General features: G+C 39.0%; 1 long non-coding RNA gene across 1 annotated transcript in view; it reads left to right on the plus strand.

Moving 5' to 3' along the window:
* The window catches only part of LOC103791628 (uncharacterized), a 29886-nt gene extending 14833 nt beyond the window's left edge, over positions 1 to 15053 (plus strand). Inside the window, exons 2-3 of the long non-coding RNA XR_013532331.1 lie at positions 10653 to 10735; positions 14835 to 15053. This is a non-coding gene — a long non-coding RNA (uncharacterized LOC103791628). The remainder of the gene's footprint in view (positions 1 to 10652; positions 10736 to 14834) is intronic.
* Positions 15054 to 16334: the final 1281 nt, after the last annotated feature.

The raw sequence follows: 16334 nt of genomic DNA on the forward strand, positions 1-16334 counted from the left end.
TATGTTGTGAAACCAGCCTTGGCTGTTGTATGGCAGCTGGACCACACAACCATTGTTATCAAGGAGAGCAATGTGCCTTGTGACCATTGTAGTATTCAGAGTATAGTCTTTCAGGGAGAAACAACTTTTCCTCTGTCCTCTTAGGTTCAGTGTCTGGGCGCCTGTGAATTAAACTAATAAAAGATAGATTAATGGGAGAAAAAGTGTGAATTTTTACTAATATTTATATGCATAGGAGTTCATAGAAAGGAAGTGAAACTACTCGAAGTACTTAGACTTCTAGCTTACATATAACTGTAACAAAGGAAAGTTTGAACTTTAAAGGATAATAAATCATGGGGAAGTAACTAGGAAATATATTGGGGAAACTAATGGAAGATAAACGTTCTTTTCCTAAAGTCTGTTATGCAGATTTATCTTAGTGCCAACTCTTCATCTCTGGTGATACAAGTTGCTCCGCTCTTTCTGGTAAAGGAGATAGAGAGACACCATAACAAAGGGAAATGTATGCCTAATCTCTAGACAGATAAAAGCAGGGTAGAGAACTCTTCCTATATCTGTTGATTTTCAGTTGTTTTCAGGTCAAAATAAACCTCATGTTAAAGTGGCATATTTTGGGGTAGCATATCCTGATCCCCGTCAAGTAAAAAAGAAAACAACACTATGGCTTACCTAAAATCTGAATTAATCTCCCTCCCATTAACAGTCCAGAATAAGTGGCCTGGGTCAGTAGGACAGCTTCATCATGCTTAATTCAATATATGGCTCCCAAGATTTCTCCAGCCAGCCATCAACTACGGCACAAGTGTGTCCCTTTGTTTCAGACAGAATCACATGGTCACATATAGCTGCTTAAGAAGACAAGAAATTAGTCTCTAGCTGGACTAATGTAAAACTCAGGGATTCTTTTACCAAAAAAAAAAAAAAAAAAAGAAGTGACGATGGATATTGGGAGATTATTGGCAGGATCTACCAAAGTCATGAAGCCAAGTATGGTTTGACTTAGAGAACTGTGGGGGTTGAGGACTGTGAGTATCATAATAAGATGAGTAAGAGACACAGCCTTGCCTGGGATAATGGGATACAGGCTGCATGAGGCAAGCAGAAAAGTAGAGCACAGAGACAGCTGCTTCAGGGAACTTTCCTATGCTGTGGGCGAGGATAATTCCACAACAACGAGATGCAAAGAAAATCTGAGAGTCACTTTTGTTCACTCACAAGATGATTTGCAAGACCCAAGAAGAAGACCTGTTAGATTAGAAAGCAAGGAGAGGATTTCTTTTAATGACAGAAAGGAGAGAGATCGAAACTTTTCGAGTCCATCCACAGCAGAGTTGGTCAGTCCCTTACTGAGGAGTGACTCACTATCACACAAGATCTCATAACCAGATCCTTCCCCTTCCTTTCTCAACCAAGCTCTGGAAAGAGTATTCTAGGAGTCATTGTCTCTTCCTTCTCATCTTTCTACCAGTGACACAGCTCGTTTTGGTGTTGAGGGACATTGTTATTGCCCAATTCAGGAGTAATTTACATTCTTACATAGTGTTTCTCTGCCTCACTTATTTTCATTTAATTAACCATTAAATGAAATGGTTCACTTAATTAACCATTTGCTTCTTCCTCATATCATTTATTGTCATATGACGTCAGTCTCTCCTAATTCTCTCCAACTTTATCTTCATTCTCCTCCCTAACCTCCTCCTTGTCTACTTACATGGCAGTTTGCTAGAAAAAAATAGATTGGTTCACTCAAGTTGATCATAACCTCCTCCTGAGTTTCGGGGGCTGGAAAGCTAAAAAGCTACATATCCTAAACTCCCTTGCGTCTTGAATTCCAGACATATTTTAGATTCTGCCAATCAGATGGACTCATATGGTATGGAGACCTGAAAAGAGGCAGGTGCATGCAAGGAAGCTATTTTGGGAACAATCTGATCAAGACATTTATTAGATTTTCAGTAAAGTCCATGTGTTCATCAATTTTGGCTGTCTAAACAAACGTTTATTTATTACAGTTCTGGAGGCCAAGGAGTCTGAGATCAAGGTACCAGCAGAGTTGGTGTCTGGTGAAAGCATGCATCCTGGTTCATAGATGGCCATCTATGGCCATCATGTTACGTTCTCACATGCAGGAGGGATGAAGGGAGCTCTCTCTCTAATAAGGACACTAATCCCATCCAGGAGAGTTCCTCTCTCATGACCTAATTCCCTCTTGAAGACCCCACCACCTCACCCCATCATCTAGGGAGCTAGGATTTCAACAGATGAATTTGGTGGGGAAAACACAAACATTTACTCCACCACAGTCCATAAGCCATAATCCATAAACAATCCATAAGCCATCAACAGGTTGAGTCATGGCTTCATGCATTCTTTCGAGGAAATGCATCTGCCCTCATGTTTTCGTTCCTGTGTGTGCAGATGATTTCTGTTAGTCAGCTATTAAGGGAGGAATGCTGCGTAACAAACCACCTATCTTAGTCTGTTCTGTGCTGCCAATTACTGGAGACTAGGTAATTTATAAAAAACAAAAATTTCTTTTTCACAGTTCTGGAGGCTGGGATATCCAAGATCAAGGCACCTGCAGGTTTGGTCTCTGGTTTCAAGATGGTCCCTTGCTAGGTTCTCACAGGGCTGAAGAGCAGAAGAGAGAGGCAGCCCATTCCCACAAGCCTTTTTCATGGTGGAATTAATCCATTCATGAGGGCGGAGCTCTCTGACCTAAACAGCTCCCCAAGGGCCCCATATCCCAACATGATGGTGTTGAGGTTGGGTTTCTAACACATAAATCTTAGAGAGGACAAAAAATATTTAAACCATAGCACCACTGCTAAATTCAGAGGCTTGCAACAAGCCTTTATCGTTTTCCCTCACAGGTTTACGGGCCCTTTGGGGCAGCTCTGCTTCAGGCTGCAGGTCACCTGGGCTTTCTTCAGGCTTCAGATTGGATTCTGATCTCCACATTATCCTTGATTGACAGTTGCCCATGACATGTTCTTCCTGTAAGAGATAAAGAACCTTAGGAGAGAAGCCAGGTCACACAGCACATCGAAAGCTTCTGCACTTATGTCTGCTCCTGTTTTGTTATCCAAAGTAAGATACCTGGCCAAGCTCAAAGTCAGTGGAATCGGGAGGTGTAGTTGTCCTCCAGGGGAATAAGGAAGGGAATTAATATTTTGTACAAAGTTGACCAGATCTATTCCAACTTCCAATAGAAATCTCAAGCTAAGAATAGTTTTTATGGGCTTCAGATCCTGCCTGTGAGACATCATCCCTGTGTTAAGGCTGTTTCTAGGTTGTCTTCAGAGATGACCGTGACCTACCCACAGCAGGTGGGGGTGGACATTAGTAACTGCCAATTAACAGAATAAAGCAGGAAATCTCAGGAGATTGACTTGGCTTCTGCAGAGAAAAGATACACTAGAAAGGGGTTAGGCACCCTTGTGTATACAACTAAAAGTTCCTTTACATATAGATGGAAATTTACCATGTAAAGCCTTTGATGATCTAGTCCCTCTCTAATTTTTCCATTTTTATCTTTCACAGTTTCCTCTTTTGAAACTTCTGCTTTACTCAAACTACAACAAACAAAAACAAACCTCATTTAAAATGAAAGAAAGGTCTTGTTTGAATACTGACATTTCTCGACATGGGAAGATAAATTCAATCTTTTTGGCCATTTAAAAAGATATAAAATAGAAAAAAGACAGCCTGAAATAACTTTTATTACATTACCAGGTTTTCCAAATTAAATGTGAAAGTACCATTTTGTTGAATTTTTCATCTGAAAACACACTTGATTTTGAGAATTTTTTTTCAAAGTGTAGATAAATAAGGACTTTCAGAAGCCTCCAACCAACCTTGAACCCAGGCTTCTGCTGAATTATATAATTGCTTTGGACAAAAACAGGAAACCTTCGAAATAAGCTCTTTTTGAATAATGTATTTTAAAAATTGCTGTGTTTCTTCTTACACAATCCTTCTCCCAAACTGGTCTGACCACTTGAGCGGAGTTAGGAAAACATGTGACTCAGTGTATATACATATACACTACCGTATAACTAAGACTCCCGGGAGAAGCCACATCTTAGAACTTACTGTGAGTACAGGATAAAGGTGGGTAGGTTGAAATTCTCTTAGTTTCTGCCTGAGTTTGATTTCTTTGTTTCTTTTTCAAGGGGTTTATCGTGCCGCCCACCAGAGAGATGAATTTTATCTCTGAATTTTATCAGTCCTCTCAAAATGATAACACTTCATACCACCACAATTTCAACTTATCTCGGAATCTAATTGTATTTTTCAAAAATTTTTATTATGGAAAATTTCAAACATATGCAAAAGTAATGATAAATAATATAAGGAACCTCCTGTGGTTATCGCCTGCTTAAAGAATGATTTAGTCCTGGCCAATCCTATGCCATCTAAATGCCGATCCACTTTTCTTCACTCCACTGGTAATTTGGAAGCAAATCTGAAACATCCTGTCAATTAATCTGTAAATAGTTCAGTTTACATCTCTAACAGTTAATGATTACTTTACAAATTCCAATATCATTTTCAGGATAACTATTATATTGTAAATAAACATAATGTATACATTGCTGTTAAAGAGAAAATTCAGTTGTTTCTTGATTAGACACAATTTACAACTGAAATCACTCGATGAATCATTTTCAATGGGTATCAGAACGTGTAAAACCACAGAGGCATTAATTTATCAAACTTATCACTTCAATTGCCCACTTTAATTGGAATATTTTTATTGTATTTATTTTAAATAAATTCAAAAAGAGTTTTTCACATTCTGCTTAGCTGCCAGTTTTTTAGATTCTTCCCATGACTGTTCCTGGGTGATTTTCTAGGGAATTAATTATCTTTGCAAAATTACATTTTTCTCCAATATCTAATAATGATAAAGTCTTTTGAACTTTAAGCTTTACATTTTCCTTCACATCAGCTTCTTTTTCCTGCTTGTGTCATAGCATACATTGTCACAGTTTGCCTGCCCAGTTATCACCCTTTAAGAGGTGTTAGCATTCTATCATTGCCTCCCCACCAAGTTTCAAGTGCTTAAATTCCAAGACATTTAATATACTGTTATCATCAGCATTTCCTAAGTGGCTTATTGAAAACCCATTTCCCAAGTGGCTTATTATCCCAAGTGGTGGCGGTGGTGTGGTGGCGGTGGTAGTGGAGGTGGTGTGGTGGTGGAGGTGGTGGTGGCAGCAGTGGAGGTGGTGTGGCGAGGGCGGTGGTGGTGGTGGTGGCGGCAGAGGCTGTGGCGGTGGCGGTGTAGGCCGCATCGGTGGCGGTGGAGGCGGTGGTGGAGGCAGAGGTGGCAGTGGAGGTGGCGGAGGTGGCAGTGCTGGAGGCAGCAGAGGTGGTGGTGCTGGAGGTGGCAGTGTCAGTGGAGGCTGCGGTGGTGGCAATGGTGGAGGTGGAGGTGGTGGTAGTGGTGGTGGTGGCAATGGTGGAGGTGGAGGTGGCGGTAGTGGTGGCGGTGGGGGCAATGGAGGTGGCGGTGGAGAAGGCGCTGGTGGCACTGGAGGTGGTAGAGGCGGAGGCAGCGTTGGTGGCAGTGCTGGAGGCTTGGTGGCGGTGGAGACGGCAAAGGTGGCGGCGGTGGAGGCATTGGTGGTGGCGGAGGCCGCGGTGGTGACATTGGAGGTGGCGGTGGTGGAGGCGTTGGTGGCGGTGGAGGCGGAGATCACAGTGGAGGTGGCGGACGTGGAGGCAGTTGTGGCGGTGGAGGCGGCAGAGGTGGCAGTGGTGGAGGCGGAGGTGACGGTGGCTGCGGCGGAGGTGGTGGTGGTATAGGCGGCGAGGTGGTGGTGGTGTGAGGTGGTGTGGAGGTGTTGTGGTGTGTGTTTGTGTGTAGTGAGGGAAGTTCAGGGATGATAAAAGTAACTCTGATTTTAGCCCTAAGCATTGCTGACTTGCCTACCAGTTTAAAAATTCATCATCACTGCCATATGATACTTCTATTATTTATTTATTTATTGACAGAATCTTGCTCTGCTGCCCAGGCTGAAGTACAGTGGCGTAATCTCAGATCACTGCAACCTTGGCCTCCTGGGCTCAAGCAATTCTCATGCTTCAGCTTCCCAAATAGTTGGGATTACAGGCGTGCACTATCACGCCTGGCTAATTTTTTTTTTTTGTATTTTTAGTAGAGACAGGGTCTTGCCATGTTGGCCAGGCTGGTCTGGAACTCCTGGCCTCAAGTGATCCGCCTGCCTCGGCCTCCCAAAGTGCTAGAGCTACAGGCATGAGCCACCATGCCCAGCCATTGCTGTTAATTTATTAGTACATTTTTAAATTTTATTTTATTTTTATTATGCTCTAAGTTCTGGGGTACATATGCAGAACATGCAGGTTTGTTACATAGGTATACATGTGCCATGGTGGTTTGCTGTACCCATCTACCTGTAATCTACATTAGGTATTTCTCCTAATGCTATCCTTCCCCTATTTCCCCACCCTCCTACAGGCCCTGGTGTGTGATGTTCCCCTGCTTGCATCCATGTGTTCTCATTGTTCAACTGCCACTTATGAGTGAGAACATGTGGTATTTGGTTTTCTGTTCTTGTGTTTGCTGAGAATCATGGTTTCCAGCTTCATCCATTTTCCTGCAAAGGACATGAACTCATCATTTTTTATGGCTGCATAATATTTCATGGTGTATATGTGCCACATTTTCTTTATCCAGTCTATCATTGATGGACATTTGGGTTGGTTCCAAGTCTTTGCTATTGTGAACAGTGCTGCAATAAACATACGTGTGCACATGTCTTTGTGGTAGAATGATTTATAATCCTTTGGGTATATACCCAGTAATAGGATTACTGGGTCAAATGGTGTTTCTAGTTCTAGATTCTTAAGGAACCACCACACTGTTTTCCACAATGGTTACATTAATTTACACTCCCACCAACAGTGTAAAAGCATTCCTGTTTCTCCACATCCTCTCCAGCATCTGTTGTTTCCTGACTTTTTAATGATTGCCATTCTAACTGACATGAGATGGTATCTCACTGTGGTTTTGATTTGCATTTCTCTAATGACCAGTGATGTTGAGCTTTTTTTCATGTTTGTTGGCTGCATAAATGTCTTCTTTTGAGAAGTGTCTGTTCATATCCTTCACCCACTTTTTGATGGGGTTGTTTTTCTCATGTAAATTTGTTCTTTGTAGATTTTGGATATTAGCCCTTTGTCAGATGGATAGATTGCAAAATTTTTCTACCATTCTATAGGTTGCCTGTTCACTCTGATGATTGCTTCTTTTGCTATGCAGAAGCTCTTTAGTTTAATTAGATCCCATTTGTCAATTTTGGCATTTGTTGCCATTGCTTTTGGTGTTTTAGTCATGAAGTGTTTGCCATGCCTATGTCCTGAATGGTATTGCCTAGGTTTTCTTATAGGGATTTTTGGTTTTAGGTCTTAATGTTTAAGTCTTTAATCCACCTTGAGTTAATTTTTTATAAGGTGTAAGTAAAGGATCCAGTTTTAGCTTTCTGCATATGGCTAGCCAGTTTCCCCCACACCATTTATTAAATAGGGAATCCTTTCCCCATTTCTTGTTTTTGTCAGGTTTGTCAAAGATCAGATGGTTGTAGATGTGTGGTGTTATTTCTGAGGCCTCTGTTCTGTTCCATTGGTCTATATCTCTGTTTTGGTACCAGTACCATGCTGTTTTTGTTACTGTAGCCTTGTAGTATAGTTTGAAGTCAGGTAGCATGATGCCTCCACCTTTGACTACTATAGTTATGTAATAAAATTTGAAATCAGGTACCATGATGGCTTACCATGCCATGTCGTTTCCTTCTTTTCTGTCCACATCATTTTGAATAATGTATTCCTTAGGCTCCTTTCAAATTACCAATGTATTTTCTAATAATTGGTTGTATGTGCATACATATCTCTAGAAGGAAGCACAAAAAACAAATAATGGTTTCCTAAGAGTTAGGAAACTCAGTGGGGAAAATGCTTTTCATTGTATATTTTTACAACTCTTGTTTTTGAATAATGTGGATGCATTTGATATGTGTATATATGCATAATATATATACAAATATATATAAATGTATATAGATGTATGTGAATAAATAAAATGCAGCAATGTCTAATATAACTATTTTTCTTTGTATTTATTCTAACATGCACTTTTTTAAAAATTTAACTTTTATTTTACGTTCAGGGGTATATGTGCAGGTTTGTTAAATAAGTAAACTTGTGTCATGGGCATTTGTTGTACAGATTATTTTATCACCCAAGTATTAAGCCTAGTACCCATTCGTTATTTTATTTTTCCTGATCCTCTTCCTCCTACCATAGGCCCCAGTGTCTGTTGTTCCCCTCTGTGTGTCCATGTGTTCTCATCATTGAGCTTCTACCTATAAATGAGAGCATGCATTTTTTTTTGTTGTGTGTGTGTGTGTGTGTGTGTGTGTGTGTGTGAGTGTTTTGGTGGGAGGAGGTTGAGACAGAGTGTCACTCTGTCATCCAGGCTGAAGTGCAGTGGCATGATCTTAGCTCACTGCATCCTCTGCCTCCTGGGATCAGATGATCTTCCCACCTCAGCCTCCCAAGTAGCTGGGTACATGCATGTGCTACCATGCCTAGCTAATTTTTGTGTTTTTAGTAAAGACAGGGTTTCACCATATTGGCCAGGCTGAGAATGTGCAGTCTTTGGCTTTCTGTTTCTGCACTAGTTGCTAAGGATAATGGTCTCCAGCTTCATCCATGTTCCTGCAGAGGACATGATAGCATCCTTTTTATGGTTGTATAGTATTCCATAACATGAAAACTTTTACTTTGGCACATCTTTGGACTTTTATACTTTTTATAGGATTACTAATATACTCTAGGAGGAAATTTGGTATCTATTAGTAACTATATAATAAAGCATAGTATTTTTTCTGGAATAAAATATTTAAAACTAGACATCTAAAATTAAATCGTGAAGTAAAAGTGAACTCAGCTTTAAAAAATAATTTAAAAGTGAACTTGGATTTCAAAAATAATTGTTCATATTATTTAAATTGATACTTAACTATATTGTGTGAAGACATTTATAAACCAAGGACATCTTTAACCTGTGAATTAAAGTCTCTATTCATGGCTTTTTTTTTTTAAACTTTGGAGACCTAAGGAGCTAGATAGATACAATAAAAGGAAGAAGATATTTTTTTAAAAATGACATCTGCTTAAAGAAGGAGAAGTCATTAGATCTACTATCTTCCTACATCAACCAAGTATAAAGGTAAAGTAAACTATTTTTCAGGTAAACAAGATCTCAAAAAATTTACCTGCCATGTACCATTTCTGAGGAAAGTACTGATGGATGTGCTTCACCAGAACGGGGAAGTAAACCAAGAAAGAGGGAAACAATATTTGGTGCAAGAAAGATGTAAAGGAAGCCTCCAAATTAATGGGAAAGGAGATTCCAAGAAAATAGTAGGCAATCCTAGGTATCGATAATACAATTAATGTGGTCCAGAAGGTTCTAGAAGAGACATCTTCCAAAAGGTAAAAGTGATAGTGTACTTAATTTGTTTGAATATATAAAGAGGAGATTTACAGGGGGAATGTTTGTAAATTAGTGATAAATACATAGAAAACTAAGCTAATGAAAAAATAAGACAAATGTTCACTTTAGGAAAAGAAAATGTAAGGGGGAAAAGCAATCATATTCTATTATATTGCTGAGCTTTCTTTGTCATTTATGTATTGTCATAATAACATATTTACTGAGTATTCATTCTAACTTTACTGGGATGATGGATAGATGGGAAGTGTTTCTCTCTCTCTCTCTCTCTCTCTCTCTCTCTCTCTCTCTCTCTCTCTCTCTCTCTCGATTTCTGTGTGTGTGTGTATGTGTAAGAAAGCAATATCTTCAGTTTCCATAGAGGCAAGTTGATGGTAATGCCTAAAACAGAAAAATAAAAAAAGTAGCAATATAAACATTTTTTTCCAGGGATGCAAAGAATATATCAGAGGAGCCAAATCTAATTACCTCTGGAAAACTGGTAATGAGAGGAAAAAGGAAGGCTGCTGTTTCTCATATGATCTATAGAGTTGTTTGACTTCTTGTCATGGGTTGATTCTCTGGAAAGCGGATTCTGAGATGGATGCAAGAGGCTTATTGGGGAGTATTCTTGAGATCAAGGAAGAGATGGGAATGAAGAACAAGGGAGCCTGTTCTTTACATGTCAGCTCCTTTTGGGAGGTGGCAGGATGGATAGTGGATCTAACAGCAAATAGCATATTCATCACATGGAATGTATTTGTGCTCATGTCATAGAAGTTGGAGAATAGGAACTTCAGTTCTTTTAACTTTGCTTTCTGAAAAAATGGTATGTTCTTGTCATACACATGCCTTAATTCAGTGGTTGTTCTACACTCAAGATGCCTCCCACAGAAACCTCCCTTCCAAAAAAAGGCATGTGGGTAACACAAAAAATATCTGGGCATTCTTGCACGGCAGGGTTTGGGGAGCACTCTGTTAAATTCATTGTCACTCAGATTTATTTGTCCATAGTCCCGTTTTCAAATCACATGATGCCATTCTAAGAAATACACTAATAAACTCGTTTAATTGTTGTTGAGCTTTTTTCAGGAATGCAATCCCTAATTGTTGTCATTGTTCTTAGAAGGAAACATGACTGTCTTTAGAAGGAAGATTCCAAGAACTGGTTGATTGTGGTGAAAATGGAGTCTGCCTATACATGCCTGGGTGAGCATTGAGAAATAGAAACAAAACAAACAAAACACACCTTAGGCAAAAGAGGAGAACTAGGGGAAAGAATGAAAATAGGGGTAAGGAGCGGAGGCTGTTTTGAGCCAGGTTTGAAGGATGCAGTAAGCATCAATGGGAATCATAAAGGCCCAAATGGGAAGAAGTTTTGTTTGCTTGTTTTAAATAAAAAAGTTTAGAGCAGGGGAAGGCTTTCTCCTGGGGAGGCTGGATGGAGGAAAAAGATCTTATTAAGGAAGAGGTGGGTTGGATTCCAGGAGAGGCAGGCAACTACACGGAGGTTCAGGTGAATGAGATCATTTAGTTTCAACCTAAACTGGCTGTGTCTGGAGCAGCCAGACGTCATGAGCCTGAGATCTGGCAGGCACTCTGCAAAAACAGGAGCAAACCAGCCTGGGGGGAAAGAATGAAAATTGCAGAGCATGACTTATGCATTAGGCTCAGTCAGTCAAGATCAGTGACTCTCAGTGTGTCTTTGATTTTTCCGCCTGTGTCCTATCTGTTTGGTAAAACTTCAGCTTTACCCTCTGAAACAGAAACTGTAATAAGTGGCAACCCCATTGCAAAGGTCTGCGGTAAAGAACAGTAAATTAAATTTATTAAGGAGGTAGAATATACCAATGATAGGGTTGGAGATTAAGGAAATGGAAAACAGATATACTATAGAAAGTATCAATATAGGCAAAATTAGATTCTTTGAAAACATGAAGAAAAAAAACCTGACAAACTCTTGGTTAGGGGGAGGTTTGGGAAAACAGAGGGGCCTTCTAGAGAATAAAAAAAGTGTGTGCGCATCTTTATCTTTGCGCATCTTAGAATCTTTGGTCTTATAGGAGAGGGTGAAGGAAGTGAACTGGGTGGACATGAAATTACTTGTAATTGAGTAAGCCTGGGGAAATTTCACCAAAAGAGCTAATGGTGGATGTGAGGATCATCTTTACAGGTTCTAAGCATTTTTCTCTTCTGAAATTGAGCAGCGGAGGTTGTTTAAAATATTAAATAGATACTAAAAAACATTAAAATATACATATAGGGTAACAAAATTATCGTGATAAAAGCCAATAAGTGGTTGCCAGGGATTAGGGTTGGGAGGAGGGTAGGACTCTCAAGAGGAAGGAAATTGTTTCTTACTGTTAATGGATCAGTTCTGTATTCTGATTGTGATGGCAATTACAGGAATCTACACATGCAATAAAATGTCAAATACTCTCAAAAACTGTACATGTAAAAACTAGTGAAATCTGAATAAAGCCTGCCATTTAGTTCAATGTCAGTTTCCTGATGTTTTGAATTGAACTATCCTTATGTAAGATGGTATCACTGGGGGAAGCTGAATGAAGGGCTTATTGCAACTCATTGTGTTCAATGAACTCACAGGACTCAAATTTCTATTTGAAATTTCTATATAAATATGAAATTATTTCAAAATAAAGAGCTTAAAACACTGGGGGTGGGGAGCAGTTAAAGAATAAGAATACAACAGATATTCATTACCAACCACCCGCTTGAACAGTGCATTACCATTACTTCAGAAAGCTTCAAAGCACTCTTTCCGAAGTTCTCTTTCCCTCTCCCATCATAGACAACTACTAACTAGATATTTGTATTTATTATCTCTTTGCTTTTCTCTACAGTTTTAACTGCATGTATTTATATCCTCCCAACTATATTGTTTACTTTTGTGTATTTTGAATGCTATGTAAATGGAGTCATTCTGCATATATTGTTCTACCACTTGCTTTTTCACTCAACATTTCCTTTCTGAATTTAATCAACGCAGTTTGTTTTGTTTTGTTTTCTTTTTTTAGAGTCTCGCTCTGTCGCCCAGGCTGAGTGCAGCAGCATGATCTTGGCTCACTGCAACCTCTGCCTCCTGAGTTCAAGCAGTTCTTCCTGCCTCAGCCTCCCAAATAGCTGGGATTGCAGGTGCCCGCCACCAAGCCTGGCTAACTTTTGTATTTTTAGTAGAGATGGGGTTTTACCATGCTTGTCAGGCTGGTCTTGAACTCCTGACCTCAGGTGATCCACCTTTGTTGGCCTCCCAAAGTGCTGGGATTACAGGCATGGGCCACTGCCCCTAGCTGTCTGTAGCTTTTTGATTTATTCATTGATGTAGTCATTGTGAATATATTAGAGTTTATTCCATTGTTTATCAACATTTGGTCTGTTTTTAGTTTTTTTCCCCCAATTACAAACAGTGCTAGTATAAACATTCTTTTACATGCCTCCTGATAAACAGAAGAATTTCTCTAGGGAATATACTTAGGGGTGAAATTTCTGAGTCAGAGAGTTCAGCTACTTTTTGTATTTACTAAATGATGCCAATTTATTTTCCAAAGTGGTGTAACTATTGCTGCACATTCTCAGTCACATTGGTATTGTCAGGATTCTTATTTCTTCTGCGTGTGGTAAGTGTAAAATGGCATCTGATCATTGTGGTTTAAAGTTTTTCCCCAATTTCTAACAAGATTGAGCATTTTCTATGTATTTTTGCTATTTCTTTCTCTTCTATGAAATACACATGTAATGTTTTTGCTTATCGATCAGTTGGATTGTTTATTTTTTTCTTATAGCTTTATAGAGTTCTTTGTATATTTTCGAGCTTCATTATTTATGTCGTGAGTACCTTCTCCCAGTTTCTGATACTTATTTTTTACTTTCATTACAGTGTCTTTTATTTTTATTTTTTATTTTTCGAGACCGGCTCTCACTCTTGCCCAGGCTGGAGTACAGTGGCACGATGATGGCTCACTGCAGCCATGACCCACCAGGCTCAGGTGATCCTCACACCTCAGCCTCCCAAGCAGCTGGGATGACAGGTGTGTACTACTATGCCTGGCTAATTTTTAATTTTTTGTAGAGACAGAGTCCTACTGTTTCCCAGATTGGTCATTCCAGTGTATTTTAAGGAACGTAAACTTATAATTTTAATGAGGTTGATCTCATTTTAAGAATCATTATATTTATAATTATATATATATATATGTTAACAATCTATATAAGCTAGGAAGTTATAAAATTGTCAATGTGTATTAATCTTTGACTGATTTTGCTTTTCAAGTCTTTAATATACCAGAAATTGGCTTTTTGTGTGTGTAAGAGGTCTAATTTAATTTTTTAACACGTGAGTAATGTGTTTTCCCCATAACCACATATTGAAATAATTAATATTTCCTCCAAGTGTCTGCAATGCCGGCTCTAGGAAAATAAATCAGATTTTTATGCATGTGTAGGTTTGTTTCTGGATTCTCTATTCTGTTGCCCTGGTTCATCTATATGTTTTCCCCCATGCCACACTATCTTAATTGCTATAGCCCTAGAATAATTGTAATATCTGGAAGACAAGATCACTTGTAGGGTTCTTCTTTTTGAGTGTCATATATTTTCTTGGTCCTTGACTTTTTCATATTCATTTTGGGATCTGTTGCCAGGGTTCCTGAGAAGCTCATGGAAATTTCCATTTGAATTACATTAAATACATGAAGTCACGTATCTTTAAGTGTATGTACTTACAGACTTGAGAACATTTTGCAGCCAAATAGATCATATGTAGATCATTATAATGCATTAGATCATGTGGCATATCAGAGGCAGGGGGTTGGTTTGGTGTAAAGTTGCATGAAGCTGGTGGTTCTTTCCCAGCTCTAATATATCACAATTTAATAACAATATGGAAAGAGATTTTATGCTCAAATTGCCATGAACAGAGTTTTCACTTACAAAGCGTTGTTCCCCAAATCAGGAGATCTCAGGAATTGCTATTACTATTACATGAATACAATGAATTGCTATTGCAATTCCAATTAAGTTTGTATTTCTGGTGTGCTTAGTACAAAACATTGCAACCTGAAAGCAAATGCTATAGAATATAGCACTCAAAAAAGTCTTTTGTCTTTAGTACGTCTATCTGTGTCTTCCTATCCATAAAGAATTTCTAATAGTTTCTCAGAACAAAGACTCTTGATCCAATTCAGATGAGAATGTGTGATTATACAAATGTGGGTGCAGGACGAACATAAAAAATAGGAAGAATGTAAACTCCTGCTCTCAGATCAAATTAATATTCCTTTTTTTGCAGTTTAATGAAGCCTAAATAAAAGCCATGTGAAGCCCGAAGATACTGGATATATAAGATTTGTCAAGCCATTTTCCCCACCACCAATGCCTGAACATGACCTCATTTATCTCGATCAATGAAGCTCAAGGAAGCATTGCACTTTGGCTTCTGCTTTAAGTTTTGTATGTTGATGTGTATCCCATGTCTTCTAACAATAAAGTGCTATTTTTCTGGCATTAATCACTGTCAAAGGCTTTCTGGTAAATTCCTTAGGCACTCGCCTTGTGGGAAAAGGCATCAGTTTGCCACATCCTAAGAAATGGGCTGTTCGTAATGTTGTGTCGTAACTTGATTCTTGTGAGGCATTAGTTGAACACAATAATAGACCAGAGTCAATGATGATACACAGTGGCTAACCCTTAAAAGATGGCTCCAAAAGTTAATCCTTGTTTTCATTTGCCTATAGTGTCAAGTCAATTGACAAATAATATGTGAGTCTTTGTCATATTAATATGCTTCAGAAAGGGCACCACTTTCTAATAGTCTAGGTATTGAATCTAAAATTAGATAACAGCTTCTAGTGGCTTGTAGGTATAGGGTAGCCAGACAGGATCCTTGCACTTAAGAAATTTAAAATCTAATACATGAAAAAGCAAGTGAACAAAAATAACCTTGATTATCAATCAGTCAACTGCATTAATTGAGCATCCATTTGAGATTGAGCAGTGGTCATCAAACTTTTCTATATGCTTTTCTCCTAAAATAATTTTTGAAAGCTGGATACCTTCTCCTGCTTCTGCTGCCAATGTGGGGGTATCAAAAAGAAACTGCCATTGAGGGTTGCTATGCAGGCACAATACACAATGCTAATTAATGAAGACTGCTTCAGGTAGGATCAAAAAACATGGTTTATTAGGATGCAAGAAAACTCAGGTTTGTTCCTTTAAATTCTAGCATGATTAAACACTAACATTTCAATGAAGTGTCTGCATGTGTCAGATCTTATTGTAAACACTATATACTTTATGTCATTTAAACTTCACAAAAGCCCTATGAATTAGGTACTAGGTTTATCCTCATTGTATAGAGAACTAAGGTTACTGGAGTTCAAGTAATAGGGAAGTGAGGATTAACCCCAGGAATTTGGCTCCAGAGCCCATATTAACGCCACTGTATTCTCCTAACCCTTTCAAAGGCAAGGACTGTCTCTTCTGTGTGGTCATCAAAACACTTTTTGCCTGGAACCTAGAGGCATCCTTGAGTCTCTGTTTCCACAGAGATTTGTATGTTTCAGATGGGAAGGGCTGCTCCAGTGTTCTGGACGTGGCCTCCAAGGATGTTTTGGATGTGCTGCATTTTCTTTTCCTTTTTTGAGACAGAATCTCACTTTGTCACCCAGACTGGAGTGCAGTGCCAAGATGTCGACTCACTGCAACCTCTGCCTCCCGGATTCTCCTGCCTCAGCCTCCTGAGTAGCTGGGATTACAGGCACCCAGTATCATGCTCGACTAATTTTTGTAT

Source organism: Callithrix jacchus, chromosome 2 (assembly GCF_049354715.1).
Source record: "Callithrix jacchus isolate 240 chromosome 2, calJac240_pri, whole genome shotgun sequence".
NCBI classification, from domain to species: domain Eukaryota; kingdom Metazoa; phylum Chordata; class Mammalia; order Primates; family Cebidae; genus Callithrix; species Callithrix jacchus.